Genomic DNA, 23,195 nt, shown 5'->3' with positions numbered 1-23,195 from the left:
AGAGATATGCAGAAGAATGAACCTGGACCACTTTCTTACATCATACACAAAAATAAATTCAAAATGGATGAAAGACCTAAATGTAAGACAGGAAGCTATCAAAACCCTCAAGGAGAAAGCAGGAAAAACCTCTTTGATCTTGCCCACAACAACTTCTTACTCAACACATCTCCAGAGGCAAGGGAAACAAAAGCAAAAATGAACTATTGGGACCTCATCAAAATAAAAAGCTCTGCACAGTGAAGGAAATAATCAGCAAAACTAAAAGGCAACTGACAGAATGGGAGAAGATATTTACAAATGACATATCAGATAAAGGATTAGTATCCAAAATCTATAAAGAAGTTATCAAACTCAACACCCAAAAAACAAATAATCCAGTGAAGAAATGCGCAAAAGACATGAATGGACACTTCTCCAAAGACGACATCCAGATGACCAACCGACACATGAAAAAATGCTCAACATCATTCATCCTCAGGGAAATACAAATCAAAACCACAATGAGATACCTACCACCTCACACCTGTCAGAATGGCTAACATTAACAACTCAGGCAACAACAGATGTTGGTGAAGATGTGGAGAAAGAGGATCTTTTGCACTGCTGGTGGGAATGCAAACTGGTGCAGCCACTCGAAAACAGTATGGAGGTTCCTCAAAAAATTAAAAACAGAGCTATCCTACAGCCCAGAAATTGCACTACTAGGTATTTATCCAAGGGATACAGGTATGCTGTATCGAAGGGATACATGCACCCCAATGTTTATAGCAGCACTATCAACAATAGCCAAAGTATGGAAAAAACCCAAATGTCCATGGATGGATAAATGGATAAAGAAAACGTATTGTATGTATACAATGGAGTATTACTCGGCAATCAAAAAGAATGAAATCTTGCCATTTGCAACTACGTGGATGGAACTAGAGGGTATTATGCCAAGCGAAATTAGTCAGAGAAAGACAAATATCGTATGACTTCACTCCTATGAGGACTTAAAGACACAGAACAGATGAACACAAAAGAAGGGAAGCAAAAATAATATAAAAATGGAGGGGGACAGAACATAAGAGACTCTTAAATATGAAGAACAAACTGAGGGTTGCTGGAGGGGTTGTGGGAGGTGGGATGAGCTAAATGGGTATTTAGCTAAATGGGTATTAAGGAATCTACTCCTGAAATCATTGTTGCACTATATGCTAACTAATTTGGATGTAAATTTAAAAAGTAAAATTAAAAAAAAATAAAAAACAAATTTTCAATTGGGACTTTGAGATGGCCTTGAACCTATAGGTCAATTTAGGGAAAATTAACATCTTTAATTGGGTTTTCCAATTGATGAATATGGTGTATCTTTAATGTCTCTCAGTAAAGTTTTATACCATGTTTCTAGTTACTTGTATGTTCCTGGTACATGAAAATACATTTAGTTTTACTTTTTTCATATAATGAACTTGCTAAATTTTATTTAAAATTCTAAAAAAAAAAAGAGGAAATAATTGGAGCCACTCCTGTATGATGATGAGATTTAGGCAGGGTATAAATTATAATAACAAACAAGAGAGCCTGAGCATCACTGTAGATTCTCCACTGAAGTCACTGTATTGCTTTTTTTTTTTTTAATTTTTTTTCAACGTTTATTTATTTTTGGGACAGAGAGCGACAGAGCATGAACGGGGGAGGGGCAGAGAGAGAGGGAGACACAGAATCAGAAACAGGCTCCAGGCTCTGAGCCATCAGCCCAGAGCCTGACGCGGGGCTCGAACTCCCGGACCGCGAGATCGTGACCTGGCTGAAGACGGACGCTTAACCGACTGCGCCACCCAGGCGCCCCAGCTGTATTGCTTTTTTAACAAGGGGTTTGAAATGTTGATAATTATTAAAGTTTACTTGATAGTTTTGGGGAAGAAAAACCCCAGAACAAGTTAGTATATGCCATAAATATTTCATGTAGATCTAATTGCCCTACTTTGCTTTTTTTTTTTTTTAAGTGGGTATGGAAAGACCCAGGTAAAATTATGGAAAATAATCAGAAAAATTGGTACATGGAATCATCCATTTTAAAAGATAAAGCCTTCTGAAAAGGAATAATTTGTAGTTTCTTATAGTTTTGAAAGAAACATGAATGGGACACACAGTATTATCAATTCATAGACTAGAACTTGGAATGCCACTCTTTGTCAGTCACCTAGACCTAGCTCTGGCTCTTCCAAATTCCAGATAACCATATACCAGGTGGGTGATCTCTGTAAAGTTTTTTAAGAATTATTTTAAAAGGAAAACTGGGGTGCCTGGGTGGCTCAATCAGTTAAGCATCCGGCCGTCTGAGGTCATGATCTCAAGGTTCATGGGTTTGAGCCCCCGTGGGGCTCTGTGCAGCTCAGAGCCTGCAGCCTGCTCTCAATTCTATGTCTCCTTTTCTCTCTGCCCCTCCCCTGCTCGTGCTCTGTCTCTGTCTCTCTCAAAAACAATTATTAAAAAAAATTTTTTTAAAGGAAAACAAATGTAAAGATACTATTACTCGAGCTCACCTATAGGAACTTCTATAAGAAATGATTCAATCTTATTTCTGAAATTTATTTATTTATTTATTTATTTATTTATTTATTTTATTTTTTATTTTTTTGAGAGTCAGAGCATGCATGGGGAGGGGCAGAGAGACAGGAGACACAGAATTCAAAGCAGGTTCCAGGCTCTGAGCTGTCAGCACAGCCCCCGATGGGGGCTCGAACCCTGGAACCATGAGATTATGGCCTGAGCCAAAGTCAGTTGTTCATCTGACTGAGCCACCCAGGCGCCCCTTATTTCTGGGATTTAGAACATTTAGTATGCTAATGACTTTCAATTTGGGTCTTGCTCCAGGGACAACTTTTATTTTTTTTCTATCCAAAGTAGCAGATACATGTGACAGGTCTCTCTCACTCAGTGGTCAAGTGGTCCTCTTTTGTATTATATCTCAATTGTATCTGAGTTTCTGCTAATCTCAAAGATGATCATCTCATTTTATGGTATGTGTTTACCTCTAGACTAGAAACTGCCAGCGTAAATTTCATGTACAACCAATAACCTGTATTTTAAATGAGGCCGTTTCAAACATAACAGCCACCAAGTCACTTTATTGTGATGCTATTATAGATACACAAGCAGATATTTAATTTTTTTGGCACAGGTATCTTACATTTAAGTTTTCTATATAAATGTCCTGGGCTCCCAAAGAGATAGTACATTCTAGTTCAGAGATTATGGCTTATATTTATATCCCCACTGTTTAAAACAGTAAGGATTTAATGCCCATTTTTGTTACTGGAGTTTGTAATGATAGCGGTTCGTGTGTGTGTGCGTGCGTGTGTATGATAATAAGTTAGCTTTCTATGGTGGAAAGAAAATGGGATAATCCATCTTCTGAGTTAGTAAAGAGGAAACATTTATGAAACATCAACCAGGAACTATTATGTGTATTTCACCTATGTAATTTTAATCTTTTAGATTAGTGCTTTTAAATTTAGCATGCAAATGAATAACCTGGAGATCTTGTTAAAATGCAGATTTTGATTCTGTAGGTCTGGGATGGGACCTGATACTCTGCATGTCTAACAAGCTCCAGGTAATGCTGATGGTGCTAGTCAGCCTATGGCACCTTGAGCCATAAGGTTTTACACAACTCTATGAGGTAATACAATGATGATGACTGCGCCCGTGATGAGAACAGTACTTGAACATACACCATCTTAATGAAACAAAAGTTCTGCAAGATTGGTAAGATAAATCTAGTGAGTGAACAAATATAAGTAAGTTAAGTTGAGGAATAATAATAAATAATAAATAAATAAATAAAATAATAAAGCTAGGGAGGAAAACTCACTATATTGAAAATAGGTTAAACCTGAAGAGTGGTGAATTAACTATCACTCTAACCATGTTCCTTTCCTACTCAACTAAACTCTAGCTAGGATGGATTTTATTTGCATTAAGACAGTATGGGACAGGGGTGCCTGGGTGGCTCAGTCGGTTAAGCGTCCAACTTCTCTCATGGTTCCTGAGTTCGAGCCCCATGTCGGGCTCTGTGCTGACAGCTCAGGGGCTAGAGCCTGCTTCTGATTCTGTGCCTCCCCTCCCCTCGGCTCCTCCCCTGCTCACGCTCTGTCTCTCTCTCAAAATAAATAGAGGTTTAAAAAAATTAAAAAAAAAAAAAGACAGTGTGTGACAGAAGACATTTATCTTTTCTTTAAATCCACAGTGTCTCCTGTCAATGGGATGCTTAAAACCAACAGTTTTGTGGTTAGTCTATACAGTGCCATATGCAGGTGAACTTTGATAATTATCTGAAAGGTTAATCAGTTAAGTCTCAAATGCTTGATACAGTAATCACTGTCAGTTCTAGAAGCACTCAGGCTGAACTGCCAGAAGAACAAGCATTCTCCTTTTGGTTACATAGGTTCCAACACTGCCCATTCTTAAAGTCTGCCAGGGGAAGGGCTGCTTAAGCTCAAAGTCAGTAGGTCCAAAGTCATTAAATAAACAGCACCAAATACAGCAGATTTATAAGCAATGAACTTTGGAAACATATCTTCCCCAGAAATATCAGGTCTGCCTATGCTAAATGCAATGAAGTCAATTACTTTAACATTTCTGAGGCCACTATCCTGAAAGTGCCAGACTAGGGGATCCTGCAAACTTCTGTGACAAAGATATTTCATTGATCACTGAGCTAAAGACTGTGCTAGTCTGCTTTTTAATACATATAAATTAAGTGAAGAGGGAGGGAAAAAGATAATATTCTGTCATTAAAGGGTAGTTGTTGAGGAATTGATTATCTTGAGGCAATGGAACCATGGGTGTGTTCCTACCCATAGGGGATAGTCTGTAAGAGAGTATGTTATCTATTAGGACAATAGGTAAGATTGACTTCCAGAAGGAATGATGCTGGTGGGAGGTTACTTTGTGATATGCTCTCAGGAGTGACTTCCACCTTTGAGACTTTCAGTACAGTAAAGGCTTTTACAAAAAGGCCTGAAAACATGGTGTTCCAGTTTTCTTCTGCTTTGAGAACATTAGTGCTTCTTGCTGATTTTAATAATCTCATTCCTAAAGCATTGTGAAAAGGGAAACAAATGAGGCCACAGAAGTTTGCCTTGATTTTATCTCACATAAACATAGATAAACTGAAAAGTCTGTATTTTTAAAGGAGAACTTTCCAAAGTTAATGATAAAACCATTAAATAGACTGGGTTCTGTGTCATCACGAATCTTGTCTTTGCATTCAGGAATATTAAACCTTGAATATAAGTGAACTCCATGCCCCCTGACACAAAGATGTGGTCTGGTCTTTGTGACTTCGGCCCCAATCCTGTTCTTTTTTACTGATGTTGATCATTAGTTTCTATGATTTAAGTTAATAGTCAGGTTTTGTATAGGAACCGATTGCTATGTTTTCTCATATATTTCACACTTGTTTTTATAACCATTTGCCAAACTGAAGAAACCATTCACATGGTTTGGGAAGTGAAAACAATTTATCTAAAAGAATAAATCTGCCACATATAAGTAAATGAGCCCCTTATAGTTTTAAATTTCATGGTTTTTTGGGGGGGAGGGAGAGGAAGGGTAGTAAAAAGTGTGTTCAAAGTAAAATTCTTTGCTTCTAATTTAATCTTAAACTTTTTCAAGTTACAATTTTGTTCCCCCCACCCCAAGCCATAATCTGTATACTTTATTTCCAAAATGGAAATTAGTGGAACCATCATTAATTAACTCAAGCCAGGACTTGAGAATTATCCTTGACTCCTTAATTCTCATCCCTCATATTCAACTGGTCATAATTCTGTGAATTCAGTATGTTAATCATCCCTCAAATCTTGCCTTCACTACAGCTATAGCCTCAGCTGGCTCTGAAGAAACAAAGACCTCTGCCTTACATCCCTCACCATGAGGGCTGTAAATAAGGTTAGAAAATCTAAGGAAGCATAGTGTCTTTTATGTCAGAAAACTCAGTCATCATGGAAATTATGCTTGGCCTGCATGATGGAGAGCATCCAGTTCTTCCTCATCCATTACGTAAAATGACATTAGCTCTTCAAATAGACTGTGCCAGCTGCTAAAAGCCACTGTAGGTTTGTCACCTATATTTCCCCAGAGAGAATTTCCTCCTGTTCATAACCTTGTGTCCTACTACTCAATCTAATTTACATAGTCCAACTCCCAGGAAGCAGTAATACTTTATTCCTGGGTTCTATACATAGCCCAGTGTACTCAAGTCTGTAATTGAAAACCACAGCCGTATTTATCTTTTACTATGCATGTTATGGCTCAAGCCTGCTGGGCACAAAATAAGTAACACTTTAAAATTAAGAATTTCAGATCTGCATTCAACAAAGAGGGGTATATTCTAGTATGTGGTATCATTATATCTTCCTAGGGTAGTAGGTATCAACTAACTCATTTGTAACTGAGAATCCAGATTGTTTGTTTGTTTTCCTGAGGAAGCACAGTCACAAAGAGAGCTCTCCTGAATGTAGGCCATTGCTTCTTCAATATCTAATTATTATAATAAGTAGTGCATCACTGTGGTACTTTGCACACATCAGTGAATATGCTTCAGCAGTTACAGATTCCGGATCCTGGAGAGTGCAATAAACATCCAGAACTTTTATAACTTATTCTGACCAAGAAGTAGTCTTCTCCAATGTAGTAGAAAATTGTAGACAATAATGTTTATAATTATTTGATTGAGAAACATATTTCCTTCCATTTCTAGACTGAAAGTGACATTCCCCTCAAACTTAGAGTCTTAATAACTTAAAAAAAACAAGGAAACCTTTTTTGGTATAATGATAACTTAAGTTAGTGTGGTTCATTTATGTTTTCAAATCATCCCCAATGTACTTACTCTCCAGTTCTAAGTAATTCTATAGACTAGATGTTATATTCCAAATTTGATAGATTAAGGAAAAAGATACAAAGATTGAGTTGCCCAAACTGTAGACAAACCTTCTGATTTGAGAAAGGCAACATTACTTCACTCTGAGGGAATTTTCTCTCTCTTTCCCTCTTTCTCTTTCTATCTATCTATCTATGTATTATCTATCTATCTATCTATCTATCTATCTATCTATTTTCCCCTGTTTTTCTCTTTTGACCCCTAGCTGACAAAGTCACATAATTAAAATCTGAAGAAGTAGCCAAATGGAAAATCTTTGAGTATGGTAATTCAGTGGGGAAACTGCCATGTTCATATTCACCTTTCTGTAACTCTGGTCCCCCTAGGATTGAGCACTGGATATATAAATAGGGGAAGCCTGGTGATCCAGTCCATTGATAGATATTTCTCAGCTTGGAATAGCACTTGAAAAATCATAATATGAAGATTTGACCAATACTTTCTCTGTTAAATACAAACTTTGTCAATGCCTCTAGTTTTTTTCTGTGACTACAGTGTTCAGTTATAAATAAAACAATATGGACATATTTTCATCATCCTATGTACTGGTATAAGTGTTCCTTGTAGGGATGCACTCCTTCACTTGGGAAAGGCTTTACTAAGTGTGTAGGCCTGCTGAATAGGAGGAAACCTACACTGGGGCCCTGGTTATAAGGGAACGGGATTCTACTTGACATTCTACACACACCCTAGAGAAGTAACATTAAAACATTAAAATTCCTGCTCTGCAGTAAGATGAGAAGTGTGGATCATACATTTATCAAATGAAGCCACTGTTGACTCTAATGAACATCCCAGTACATAGTGAGATAAATACTCAAAGAAAAAGGACATTATTTTATGAGAGTATATCATCAAAGAAATTGGCCTAGATTTGGTAAAGCTTCTCTGAGAAAGTGATGTTTGATATGGCCTCTATTAGATGAATTAGTTACTGAGAAAAATATAGACAAGGAAGAAGTGTAGAAAGTTTGGGAGACTAATGATAAATAATGCTAGAGAGATAAACAAGTGTTAGATATATCAAGGCTTTATTCTTTTTCAATGTATTTTAAGATAAAAAGGGGGGGGGGACCTGGGTTAAGCATCTGGCTTTTGGTTTGGGCTCACGTGATGATCTCATGGTTCATGAGATAAGCCCCATGTCGGGCTCTGCCACTGATTAGCATGGAGCCTGCTTGGGATTTTCTCCCTTCCTCTCTCTGCCCCTCCTGTACTTGCTCTTTCTGTGTCTCTCAAAATAAATAAATCAACTTAAAACAATGATAAAAAGGGAGCTGGGAGCTTCATGAGATTCATGATTTGGAAATATCCATTTGCAGAGAGTGGCTAGGAGTAGGATTAAAGCTATTTCAGTGTCCCATTGGGAGAAAATGGTAGCATAGAGTAGGGTTGCAGCAGACATAGTATCCTGAAATATAAGTCACAGACATTAAGGAAATTTCTCTTGTAGGGACCTATCAGAGGGAGAGACAAAGAGTGAGAACAAAGTAATGAGAAAGGGAGAGAGAGTAAGTTATCCTTGACTATTTCAATTTAATTTATACCTTAGACCCTATATATATATATATATATATATATATATATATATATATTCTTAACACATTTTGGAAGCTTAGAGAAAATATTGCTTTTATGATCTGGATTTTACATACTCATTAGCCTTTATTAAATATTTGTGCATGATTTTCTCCCTTAAACCATTAAATAAAATATTTTCTGAGTTTGTCCTATCTAATATTTTCTTCCTTAGATAAATAGAATGTACATAGCAAATATTTTTTAACAGTTAAAAAAATTAAATCACCTAATGACATAAGAACTCTAGATAAAATTTCAAATATATGGAAGAAATATTTAATTATAAGCATTCAGAATTGCCTATATATATATTTTTTTTTTTCTTTTTACTTTAGCCAACCTCTTATTATAAAACACATTTTGGCAATTAATGATTAGCTTGCATTTTGCCATTATGTTTACATGGAATTAGATATTACATTAGAAGAAAGTTTGTAATATTTCTGATATAAAATTTGTTTTCAAAAGGGGTTATTAATTTGGCAAAGATATCAAATTCATTTTTAATTCCTCTACTTGAACCCAAATGATTTGGAAGATAGTAGGTATTCTACTCCCAATTCCAAATTTATTAAATCCCTGAGGAGCAGATTATAAGGATCCAAAAATCTCTGTTGCTTCTGCTTTTTCATTGTTGGAAATTAGTTTCAGTTAACTGAAGTTGTAACATACATTATTGTTTTCAGAATTTTTTTAAGACAAACTTTCTCTTATTTCAGTTATTCATTATTCAGTTATTCATTATTGGAAATTCTGTATATATGTGTGTTTCTGTATATACTGTTTAAATTTCTAAAGTATTCCTTGTATTTTTTTTCCAAACTATCGGCATAGAAACAAACATTCATAAAATGTCTACCTCTGTACTAGGTGCGTATTAGTTATTTTTATTTAGCTAATTAAATTCTGCTAATGACCTTTGTAATAAGTATCTTATAACCACTACAGATAAGGAAATTGAGGCTCAGAGAGTAAACAATTTGTCTAAAATCACATAAAACTAATACGTACTGGAGCTGGGTTAAAATGTGAGATCTAACCCAAAATTCCATTTTCATTTGTCTGTAAAACCAACTTATTGGTGATTTTGTTATAGTATACTAAACAAGTTATTTGATTTGCTTTTCTTTGCTCATTTACTTATGTTATTTGATAGATTATCCTGTCTTGATAATTAGCATAGAAGAAATAAATTGTTTGAGTTTCATGTGGGAGTGATTGCCTTCTATAGACCTTTGTTGTTGTTGTTGTTTATTACATTTGCCAAAACCTAAGTACTCCTAGGTTGCATTTTTTTTCTTTTTTTCTCTATCAGTATGGATTGGGACTTAAGAAAACTCATACTATAATACATAAAGGAAATGTATATCTTTCTTTCAAAAAGCTGTACGCTCCCAGAAATCAGCTTGCCTCCCCACACCCCCGCTCCCATTTTAAGTTACTTAGGGAGATGATACAACCCAAATCTAAGCATAAGTTAGAAAAACAAAAGCCATTTCTTTGGAATTAGAACTATCAGAAAAGAAGAAACTGTGCCAGTAGACAATGAAAAATGAAAAACTAATCATGATTAAACAGCTAAACGGTAAAGAGTTAAGAGGATAGACAAGAGAAATCCAAAGATCATGGGTTGGTAGGAGATGAAATGGCTTCTGCTGCCTTGTCTAAATGTATATAACTCTAGAACACCCAACCTCCCTGAATAATTACCACCATCCTTAGATGTATCTAGAGAACCAAAAGGAGATGGACAAATTGCAACAATTCTAGTTAGATTTAGGACATGGAGAATCCATTACTTAAAGTGTTATTTAAAATAAATTGATTTCCTGTCTGCTTTAATGAATAAATGCTAAGCTGTCTAGCATATGCTTAAAAAAAATGTTATTTCAGTTTTTTATATGTGTATCCAAAGGCAAGTTGAAGCCTCATGAGAAGTTTTAGTGTAATCCTGTCATGCAGGGTTCATCCCTTCATGGAGTAAGGAGATTACAACAATTGTGAGACCAAAGTTGAATTCAGTCTAATAAATCCTCTATAAACCTGTAGGAGTCCAGGACAAATTATGTGTCCTCACCACACCCCTTCCCCAGTCCTGAAATGACATTAGCATTGAACATAAAGATGTGGCTCTGGAGATTCATGGAGATTCATGATGACAAATATCGCATGGCTTACTTAAAATGCAAGGACAATTTCCCATAAATGAAATATAATATGAGAGAAGACAAAAAGGAAAAGTTATCAAAACTAAGGAAATAGAGGAAAACTGGCACAGAAAGAAGGAAATATTTGGTGGTAGAACACCATTTAAGCAACTGAGAAAAGAATGCACAGAATTGGAACATTGAATTTGATGTCATTACCATTTGATGGTTTTGATAATTCTAAAATTATTATGGTGTTGCCAATTTAAGTGAATGTCATATAAATTCTCCTCACATACTAGCTTAGAAGTATTTGAGGTATCATATATCTAGTTATTTTAATTTTCTCTACATGCCATGACACTGAGCTAATCAGACCTATAGGTACTTACACATAACTCATCTTTTTAATCCACAAAGTGCTTTTGTTATATTAACTAAGATTTTTAAGATTATTTGTATCAATGCCAATATTGAAATATCTGAGGAAAAAATTAAATTACTTAGATTTATTTTCACTTTTTAAGTAATTGTTTCCAGAAATCTTTCAAGAGAAAAAGTATATGCATCAAATGATAGCATTAAATCTGTATGTTCAAATCTGAAGTAACCTTAGAGAAATCGGCAAACTCATACAATCTCCACCACATCTACCCCAGTGCATGCATACCTGTAACTTCTGGGAAAATGAGTCCTAGGAGACTTAATAAGATTCTTCTGTGGACAAAAAATCAGTTTGAAGCAAAGTAAAGCTAACTTCAGACCCTTGGCTTCCAACCTAGAGTTCCTTCTGTAATTTTGCATAAATCATTCTATCTCTTTGTGTCTCCATTGTCCTGAGAGTAAAAAGGGAATACTGGTAGGGCCTTCCTCATTGGATTAAAGACATTAATATAATCAAGTACTTAGATTCCTGCCTGGAACACTGCAGGCTGTCAGTATTAAGTCCTATGGTTAGCACACTATTTTGCCACTTGCAACCAAATTTTAGAAATAAAATAGAAATTCTTTCAGAAAAAAAATGCCACATGAAGAAGGAGGTGGAGGGAAAGGAATCACTTGTCTGTACAAAGGATTAGATATTGTAGAATATGTAAAAAGTCTTCTTTATCTGGTACTGAAATATTCCCTAAGGAAGCAAAGTCAATGGTTGTTATCAAGACGGAGTTCAGATGAAATACTGCAGTGGAATCTGTGTTAGTTTTATCATCTCAGATGACAGGTAGCTTTTTATGAAAAATGTATGGTTTAACTATGGCAGACCAGGCTGTGTGGGGCCTGAAACTCACATAATTTTGAGGGCCTTCTTTAAGGAAAACAATGAGTATTTTTTAGAATGCAAAAATAAATGACAACTAGTTATTAATTTAAAATGCTGATAAATATTAAAATATCCCCAAATCCAAAAATGTGATATAATATTTGTGTAATTATATCCAAGATACACATTTATGAAATTTTTTTCTTTCTTTTCTTCCCCTTGCTTTCCTTTGTTACCCTTTCCCTCTCTCTCTTTTGTTCCTCTCTTCTTTCTTTCTGCTACACACATTGATCACCTCTTAAATAATAGCAATTAATTTTGTAATATCACTTTCTGTACAGAAACTAAGAAGATGATTCAATCTTTGTTTTTGCAGTTTGTTTCAGAAGGTCTGAGGAAAGAAGGGCATGAGATTAGGAGAAACAAATGTTCTGTCCCAATATGATGTCAGTAGCATAAGTATGAGGGTAATAAAGGACATATAAAGAGGTGACTTTAAACCTCTTATACTATACTACTAAATCCAAACCAAATGTATACCTTCAAATTCCCTCAACTCAACTTCCCTTAGCAAGATATCAAAATAGTTGTGGCAAATTTTATCAGAACAAAAGACCATGTGAACACATGTCTGGGGGCTCTCCAAGTGTCTTACATGGCCTGTGCAAGTGAGACACCCAGAAATACAAACTCTTGAAACCTAGAGGAAAACATAAAAACCTTGAGACAGTCTGAAAATCCTAAATATTATGAACCTAGTTTAGATGTATGAGAGTTTCCTAAGGCAAATGAGAGCAGGATGTAATAAAATACCCTATCTGATTTAATATTTAAAAATGGGAAGGGCTTAGGCTACAATATGCTGACACCTTGGCCACACATACTCTTAGAACGTAGGAAGAAGCCTGAAGAAGGTAGATTGGGACCTCGTGAAATTAAGTTGGCTTTTTCCAGGAGTGCCAGAGAACCCAGTATACAAAGTCTAATGGAAGCTCGTTTGAATAGGTATCTATGAGGATGGAGAAATGAAGGTCACTCAGAAAGAAAGTCAGCATCAAAAATAGCCTTTATAAGTGAGCATGGGCAGTGGATATAGTTGGGACAGCAGACACCAGATACAGAGGAAAGGGCTGATGAGCTCTCAGCAGGTCCTGGGGGCCCATGTTCTACTCCTGTAGCTCACTCAACTCCTTTGCCTTTTTTACTTCCCTGAAAAAATCCAACTCAAAAGACATTTTTTAGGTACTCAAATTGGAAAGGAAGAAGTAAAATTATCATTGTTCATCAATGACAAGATCATATATTTAGAAAACCCTAAAGGTCATACATACACACACACACACACACACACACACACACACACACACCGTTAAAAGCTAATAAATGAAGTTGATTAACATTTCAGGGTACAAACTCAACATCCCAAAATCAGTGCTTTTCTGTATACTGACAATACACAATCTAAAAAGGAAATTAGAAGCATAGTTCCACTTACAATTAATTGCATCATGAAGAATAAAATGCTTAGGAATAATTATACCCAAGGACAGGGATGACCTATATATTGACAACTATAAAACATTGTTGGAAGAAGTTAAAGAAGACTTAAATAAATGGAAAGTAACTTTGTTTATGGATTTTAAGACTTAATAACAGTAAGATAACAGTATTACCCAAAGCAATATGCAGATTCAATGCAATCCCTATTGCAAAATCCCAACAATGATTTTGCAGATATAGGACAAACACATCTTAAATTCATATGGAATCTCAAGATACCTCAAATAGCTGAAACCATCCTGAGGAAGAAGAACAAAGTTGGTGGACTCACATTTCCTAATTTCAAAAGTTAGAAACTACAGTGATCAAATCAGTATGGTACCGGCATAAAAGTAGACTTATAGTAGACTTATAGGTCAATGGAACAGAACAGATAGCCCAGAAATAAATCTTTGCATATACAAGCATACTTATTTTATTGTGCTTCACTTTTATGTGCTTCACAGATACTGTTTTTGTTGTTGTTGTTGTTTGTTTGTTTGTTTTACATACCAAGGTTTATGGGCATCCTGTATCAAGCAAGTCTATCGACACCATTTTTCCAATAGCATTTGCTCATTTGGTGTCTCTGTGTCACATTTTGGTAACTCTTACAGTATTTCAAATTATTAATCATTATTATATTTTTTATGGTGATCTGTGATCAAGAATATTTGATGTTACTATTGTAATTGGTTTTGGGCATTACAAACCACACCCATATAAAACAACAAACTTAGTTGATAAATGTGTATGTTCTGACTGCTACACAGACTGGCCATTCCTCTTAATTCCTGCCTCTTCTCTGGCCTCCCTATTCCCTGAGGTGCAACAATATTTAAGTTAGGCCAGTTGATAACCCATTAATGGCCTCTAAGTGTTCAAGTGAAAGGGAGAGTTTCACATCTCTCACTTTCTATAAAAATGATTAAGCTTATAGGGAAAGGCATATCAAAGCCGAGATAGACCAAATCTAGGCCTCTTGTGCCAGACAGTTAGCCACGTTGTGAATGCAAAGAGAAAGTTCTTGAAGGAAATTAAAAGTGCTACTCCGAGGAACACATGAATGATAGAAGGTAGAATAGCCTTATTGCTGATAATGGAGAAAGTTTGAGTGGTCTGGCTAGATCAAACCAGTTACAACATTTCCTTAAGTCAAAGCCTAATCCAGAGCAAGGCCCTAGCTCTCTTGAATGCATGCTGAGAGAGATGAGGAAGCTGCAGAAAAAGTTTTGAAGCTAGCAGAGGTGGCTCATGAAGTTTAAGGAAAGATGTCTCTCTCACAAAAACGTAAGATGAAACAGCCGGTGTTAATGTCAAGCGGCAGCAGATTATCCTGAAGACTGAGATAAGATGATTTATGAAGGTGATGACACTCAACAAAAGATTCTCGATGTGCACAAAACAAGCTTCTATTGGAAGTAGATGTCATCTATGACTTTCATAGCTAGAGAGGACAAATCAGTGCCTGGCTTCAACGTTTCAAAGAACAGACTGGCTCTCTTGTTAGGGGCTGATGCAGCTGGTGACGTTAAGTTGAAGCCCGTGCTCATTTACTATTCCAAAAATTCTAGGGCCCTTAAGAATTATGCCAAATCTACTCTGCTGGCATTCTATAAATGGAACAACAAAGCCTGGATACAGCATATCTGCTTACAACACGATTTACTGAATATTTTAGCCCCACTGTTGAAACCTACTCCTCAGGAAAAAAAATATGCCTTTCAAAATATTTCTGCTAATTGACAATGCACCTGGTCACCCAAGAGCTGTGATGAAGATATACAATGAGATTAATGTTTTCATTCCTGCTAACACAACCATTCTGTATCCCATGGATCAAGGAGTAATTTCTACTTTCAAGTATTAAGAATTATGTTTCATAAGATTAGAGCTGCCATAAAGAGTGCTTTCTCTGATGGATCTGGGCAAAGTAAATTGAAAACCTTCTGAAAAAGACTCACCACTTGAGATGCCATTAAGAACATTTGTGATTCATAGATAAGCGGTTAAAATATCAACATTAACAGGAGTTTGGAAGAAGTTGATTGCAGCTCTCATGATGACTTTTAGGGGCCCAAGACGTCAGTGGAGGCAGGTGTTTGATAGTAGGTGTTGGTTTCAGGTGTGATGGAAATAGCATGAGAACTAGAGTTAGAAGTGGAGCATGAAGATGGGACTGAATTGCTGCAATCCCTTGATAAATCTTATAACAAATGAGTTGCTTATTTTTTTTCTTTAGTTAACTTAAAACTTTTTTTAAAATTCCAGTATAGTTAATATACACATTATATTAGTTTCAGGTGATAATATAGCGATTCGAAAATTCCATACATGCTCATGATAAGTGTGCTCATAATCTCCTTTTCCCATTCATCAATCCTCCCATCCACCTCCCTTCTAGTAATCATCAGTTTGTTCTCTATCGTTAAGATTCTGTTTTTTGTTTTTGTTTTTTATCTCTCTTTCTTTGTTTTGTTTCTTAAATTCTACATATGAGTGAAATCATACAGTATTTGTCTTTCTCTATTTCACTTAGCATTATACACTCAACCTCTATTCGCATCATTACAAATGGCAAGATTTCATTCTTTTTCATGGCTCATTAATCTATTGTATATATACACCATATCTTCTTTATCCATGTATCTATCGATGGACACTTGGATTGTTTTCATAATTTGGCTATTGTAAATAATGCTACAGTAAACATAGGGAGTCTTATATATTTTAAAATTAGTGTTGTCAGGGGCGCCTGGGTGGCGCAGTCAGTTAAGCGTCCGACTTCAGCCAGGTCACGATCTCGCGGTCCGTGAGTTCGAGCCCCGTGTCGGGCTCTGGGCTGATGGCTCAGAGCCTGGAGCCTGTTTCTGATTCTGTGTCTCCCTCTCTCTCTGCCCCTCCCCCGTTCATGCTCTGTCTCTCTCTGTCTCAAAAATAAAAAACGTTAAAAAAAAATTAGTGTTTTCATATTCTTTGAGTAAATACTCAGTTGTGGAATTACTGGATCATATGATAAGTCTATTTTTAATTTTTTGAGGAATCTTCATACTGTTTTCCACAGTGGCTGCATCAGTTTTCATATCCATCAACTGTGCATGAGGGTTCCTTTTTCAAATGAGTTTCTTCTTATGGATGACCAGAGAAAGTGGTTTCTTGAGACGGAATGTACTCTTGGTGAAGACTCTTGAAATCTTCTTGGTGAAGATTGTTGAAATGAAAACAAAAGATTTAGAATATTACATAAACTGAGTAGATAAAGCAACGACAGGGTTTGAGAGGATTGATTCTAATTTTGAAAAACATCCTACTGTGGGTAGGTGCTATCAAACTGTCACATTTTGCAGAGAAATTGTTCATGAAAGGAGGATTGAGGCAACAAACTTCATTTTTTTTAAATTTTTTTTAACGTTTATTTATTTTTGAGACAGAGAGAGACAGAGCATAAATGGGGGAGGATCAGAGAAGAGGGAGACACAGAATCTGAAACAGGCTCCAGGCTCTGAGCTGTCAGCACAGAGCCAGACCGGGGGCTCAAACTCACGAACTGCAAGATCATGACCTGAGCTGAAGTCAGATGCTTAGCCGACTGAGCCACCCAGGCACCCAACAAACTTCATTTTTATCTTATTTTAAGAAATTGCTACAGTCACCCCACCCTTCTGCCACCACCACCCTGATCTGTCATCAGCCATCAACACCAAGTAAGACCCTCCATTAGCAAAAACATTATGACTCACTGAAAGCTCAGATGATGGTTATCATGTTTTAGCAATATTTATAGGTAAGGTATATACATGTTTTTTATGTTTTGTTTTGTTTTTATTTTAAATAAAGCTATTGCACACTTAGTAGACTACAGTTTGCACTGAAAAATCAAAAACAAAAAGTTCATTTGACTTGCTTTGTTGTGGGGTCAAGAATGGAACCTGCAGTATTTGCAAGGTATACTTATATGGTTAAATGATTTTTGACATGGGTGCCAAGATCTTTCAGTGGATAAAGAGCAGTCTTTTGAACATATGGTACTGGGAAAGCTGGATATCCACATGTTAAAGAATGAAGTTGGACCCTTACCTTGCACCATATACAAAAATTAATTCAAAATGGATCTAAGGCCTCAAAATAATAGCTAAAACTGCAGAATTCAAGAAAACATAGGACAACAAACTCACGATATTAAATTTGGTAATGATTACTTTCATATGACACCAAAAGCACAGGAAAGTAAAGAAAAAATAGATCAATTAGACTTTATTAAAATGAAAAACTTTTGTGCAACAGAGGACACTACCAGGGGAATGAAAAGACAACCCACAGAATGGGAGAAAACATTTGCATATCTTCTATCTGCTAAGAGATTAATATCCAAAATGTATTTTAAAATCCCTAAAACTCAACAACAAAAAACCAAACAGCTTAATTTAGAAATGAGCAAAATTTTTGAATAGATATTTATGCAAATAAGGTATATAAATGGCCAATAAGCCCATGAAATATGCTCAATATCACTAATGATTAGGGAAATAAAATCAGAACCACAATGAGATTCTACTTCACACACATGATGCTGGATACTATTTTTAACAAAAGCAGAACATAAGTGTTGGCAAAGATGTGGAGAAAATGGAGCTTTTGTTCATTGTGGAAATGGAGAAAGCTGAAGCCATTGCTGAAAATAGTATGATATTCCCTCAAAATAATTAAATATAAATAAAATTATCATATGATTCAGAAATTTTATTCCTGGGTGTATACCAAGACTCAACCCCATATTTGTACATCAATGTTCCTAGCAGCATTATTCATAATGACCAAAAGGTGGAAACAACCCTATTTCCATCAACAGATGAATGCAGAAGCAAAATACAGTAGGTACATATAGTGGAATGTTGTTCAGCCTTAAAAAGTAATGAGGTTTTGACACATTCTAGCACATGGATGAACCTTGAAGATATTATTATATGTGGAAAACTCAGGCACAAAAGCCCAAATATCATGATTCCATTTCTGTGAGGTATCTAGAATAGATTTGTAGACAGAATAGAATCGTGTGTTTTAGAGGTAGTTTATAAATATAGTAATAACTCTGACTGACATGCTTAGTGTAACAAGAAGTAAAGATGAACAGGACACAGTCCCACCTATGAAAGAGGCTCATGTGAAGCAGACATGTGTATAAACAGTTGTACAATACCACAACTATTTAGTTATATGAACAAAGAGTTTGAATACAAGAATACAAGAATACAGAATACAATTCTGTTACCTGGTTATAGGGAATAGGGCAGGTTTCACAGTATATAGTGACATTTCAACAGTTTTTAGAGGTAAGATATATTTCCTCAGATGGACCAGAGCAGGGAAGGAAATGGAGCAAGAATGTTAAGGTGTTTTCAGTTGTAAAAGGGGTCATAGAGATGTAAAGATACATGGTATCATCAGGAAATGGAGCTTAGGACAGTATGGCCAGAACATAGGCTAACATGGGGGAACAGGGGATTATCATAGCACAGAGAACTGTAGATAAGGGCCAGCTTGTGGAGGATTTTAGACTGTGAATCAGTGAAAAGGTATTTGGATTTTATTCTTAGTTAACTAGGATTCTGTCAAAGGTTATCAGCAAGGGAGGGATGTGGTCATTTCTGCATTTGAAAAAGAAATGTGGGGGCGCCTGGGTGACTCAGTCAGTTAAGCGTCCGACTTTGGCTCAGGTCATGCTCTCACAGTTCATAAGTTCCAGCCCTGAGTCAGGCTCTGTGCTGACAGCTCGGAGCCTGGACTCTGCCTCAGACTCTGCTGTGTCTCCGTCTCTCTCTGCCACTCCCCTGCTCATGCTGTCTCTGTCTCTCAAAAATAAATAAATGTAGAAAAAAAAGAAAAAAAAAGAAAAAGAAATGTGTTTGTAGTAGGGAGAATGGCTTGGAGTAAAACTGGAATTAGGAAATATTTAGAAGGCTATTAAATTGGTCATGTTAAAATATAATAAGCTCCTGAAGTTAGAGACTCTTTCGAAGGTGAACTGACTAGGTGATTCACAGGGTTAAGGGTGAAGAGTGATTCTGACATGCACACATCTCAACTGTAATCTGAAGAAAAATGGCTCAGAAAGCAGTGTAGTGTATTTCGTACACCTTTACTTTTGGAAGAAGATGATTTCAGAATTGTCTCCCCCCCTCCCCAGATATATAGATAAAATTCTAGGAGTGTGACATTGGAATGAAGATTTTTTCTGCCTTAAAGAGGGCTAGGACATCTTCTGAATTTTGTCTGCTTTTAGATTTAAGCTACATACCACGATAGTCAAGTAGGATAAAGTTTTCTCATAGTGTGCACTGTTGAATCAGATAAATTGGATCAGAAGCAGAACGGAAAATGTCCTTACAAAATATAGCCTGTCTTATGTTCATGACTCCATATTCCCACCGAGGGTTCTGCACCAGTTCTTTAAAAGTATGCCTTTCTGCAAAGGCATAATTTCAGCACAACCACATATGTACACAGCTGTCCAATTGCAGGGACAATGAAACACCAGAGACCAGAGGCTTTGCAATGTACACAAACGTACATTATAAGTTAATAGGTTAATAAAACTCTAAAACTGAAGTCAAAGAATACTGCACGGTAGTTATTGCTAAAAGCAGTATGTGTTTCCCTAAAATTCAATGTGATCCTCTTTCATAAAAATGAAATAAAAGAATATCAACACAATATTTTCAAGCAACTAATTTCTCCCCTCCTCTACCTCCAATAATTCACTGCAAGTCATTTAAGTAAGGTGCAGCCTTTAGGTTACTGAGTAGAAAATGGTTCTTTTTTGTTCTTATTGTCATCATATTTTGGTGAAATCCGAATCCTGTGCCCAATATTCTGCTACACTATTGACTCCTGTTTTCCACATTCAGAAGCTGATTTTAGTCCTCATTATTCTTGACACAATTTAACCTTTTGAAAAAATTTTCTTCCTCATCTGACTCTCTAATACCTTTCTTTTCTACATCCTCCTTGATGGTTCCTTCTCTCATCTTTGTCATTTACAATTTACTTTTCCCTTCTATATGTTGGAACTTTCCAAAGGTTGTTCCATTCTTACCTTTGTCTTCTTTGATTTTCTTCAAAATCTATTACTACCTCCTTTATGCTGAATATTCCTTAGGAGGTGAGGTTTGGCTCTGCTTCTAAGCCATTGCACACGTTATTGCCCTTTCCTAAAAAAGGATATCACATTATAGTGATTTATGCTCATTTTTCAGATTTTAGTCCTTTGGGACATCTTTCCTTATGAAGCTGGAAACCTTTCCCACGCATTATAGAGCATCCTGTTCTACCTTTACAATAGCCCCCATGTTATAGCGTTTATCTATCTTTGTATCTATCTATCTATCTATCTATCTATCTATCATCTACCTAACTATCTACCTACCTATCATCTATCTATTTATTTACCTGTCTGTCATCTATCACCTATCATCTAACTATCTGTCTATATCTTGCAGTGATTCTCAGAACCGGAACCCCAAGCCAGTAGCACATCACTGTCACCAGGGAACTAGGAAAGGCAAAATCTGAGGCCCCAATGCACATCATGTGAATCAGAAACTCTAGGGTTTGGCTCAGGAATTTGTAGTTTAACAAGCTCTCCAGGTGATTCTGATACAGGCTAATGGCTGAGAATCACTGGTATGTTGCAATTGCCTGGCTTTGGGCTGATTTCCCTACTAGATTATGAACTGTTTTAGAACCTGTGGTGGAATCTTTTTGATTGTGAGTTCAGTATCCAGTGTAGAATCTGAATCATTGCTGCTACATAAAACTACTTTCTTTCAATGCATGGACAAATAAATGAGTAAATGAATGACTACTTTTTTTATGAGCTCCAATTCCATAGCTCAGGTATGGAGATTTGTATTGGAGGGCTGGGTCACTTCAATGTCAATATCTCTAATAGGAAAGTTGACATCTAATACTCCTCATTAACACTGTCCTCCAAAACAACTGCACACATTTGCTTCTATAACCCTGACTGACTTTTTGGCTCTCTGACTTCTCCTTTTCCATCAATACTAAAATCATTTTCCACGCTACTGATAGAAAAACCTTAATTATCATCTTTCTTTGATGAATAACTTCAAAAAAATAAAAAAAAATTTCATTTATTCTGAGTATAAAACTAAAACATATTCACCATTAAAAAATCTGAAAAACTCAGTTACACACACAAATAAAATAAAAAGCACTGGAAATTCCATACCTCTGAAAGAGCCATTATTAATTGATGCATGTATTCATTTAACTTTTATTTCTATCATGTTTGCATTTCAGTGTTTGCTCTGGAGCATAATATTTTGTAATCTACTGTTATTGTGCTATTTTGGATGTATTTTCCACAGATTTCTTAATGGCTGCATGATATTTTTGGCAATAATTTGATGTATCCTCATCCTTCCTTAATTAATTGGAAGTTTTGTCAAAACCTTTTCATTACCTCCACCCTTGCAGTCCAGGCTCTGTCTTGCTCCTGTAACCTATTGCAGTAGCCAACTATGCCAGATTAATTTCTCTAAAGTTTAGTTCTGAGGCACCTGAGTGGCTCAGTTGGTTAAGCTTCTGGCTCTTGGTTTTGGCTCAAGTAATGATATCATGGGTTGTGGGTTCCAGCCCCACATCCGGCTCCCTGCTGACAGTGTGCAGCCTGTTTGGGATCCTTTCTCTCTCTCTCTCTCTCTCTCTCTCTCTCTCTCTCTCTCTCTCAAAATAGATAAATAAACCTTAAAAAAGTGATGAAGTTTATTTCTGAGCAAATTGCTCAAAAGTCAAAGAGACTCTCCAGTGCCTTCCAAATAAGGCCAGGTCCTGAACAGGACTATCAAAGATTCCTGTTGATTTCTTTTGCATACCCAGGCTCTCGGTGAGACTGCTCACCATTTTCTCAGCATTTCCTCCATTTTTCCACCTTTTGAATTTTGCTACTTCTGTGTCCGGTCCCATCATTCTTTTCCAATAGCGATTTTACTCAACTAGCCACTTCAGTGTGAGACCTCGCTAAAATCACAAACTTCCTGCCCTCACAACCAGCCCACTCCTTTTCTCCTTTCTTTGGTCTATTTTTTTTCCTCCTTGGCTCTTATAACCATGTAACAGACCATATATTTGACTTACTTAACTTGCTAATTGCCTCTGTGCTTACCTGTAATAAAAGCTCCATGAAGGCAATAATTTTGCTTCTGTCTTATTTATTCCCATATCCCTAAAATCTAGAACAATGCTTAATACATAAAAGACACTCAGAATATATTTGAAATAATGAATGAATGAATGAATGAATGAATAATGAACTAATGAATTACTTAATAATGAATATTTACTGGCAAAATTCTGCAAGACCTCAAGGAAGTCAAAGATCTTATTCCAGTGCTTTGCAAATAGTTGCGAACATTCCCTACTGAGTTGTGCAGTGTGAGTCCAAATGACCAGTTAACATGTCTCTCTTCCCTGAAGACTTTCTTTAGGACTTCTGCTGAAGGTGATCTCTTAGCTTTCTAAAGACTATTGACCATTAGTTGTGGTTATGATATGTATTGCATATTGAATTGAGTTATGCTTATATGTTGCCCTTCCCACTGAGTAATAGAGAAGCTCCTTTAAGGCAGATACCAATTATCTTCGTATCTCTTGCAATTCTTAGTGCATTGACAATAAGTAGTTCTAAAATTAATTAAACTATTGCTGC

The 23,195-nt window shown here is 36.1% G+C and overlaps 1 protein-coding gene across 1 annotated transcript in view; it reads left to right on the top strand.

The window, feature by feature from the left end:
- Positions 1-23,195, top strand: part of CTNNA3 (catenin alpha 3) — a 1,798,979-nt gene that overhangs the window by 1,186,619 nt on the left and 589,165 nt on the right. The gene's annotated exons all lie outside the window — the stretch shown is intronic.

This window comes from Prionailurus viverrinus, chromosome D2, assembly GCF_022837055.1.
Source record: "Prionailurus viverrinus isolate Anna chromosome D2, UM_Priviv_1.0, whole genome shotgun sequence".
Taxonomy (NCBI): domain Eukaryota; kingdom Metazoa; phylum Chordata; class Mammalia; order Carnivora; family Felidae; genus Prionailurus; species Prionailurus viverrinus.
Note: the sequence above shows the minus strand (reverse complement) of the source record. Positions and strands in the feature narration are given on the sequence as shown.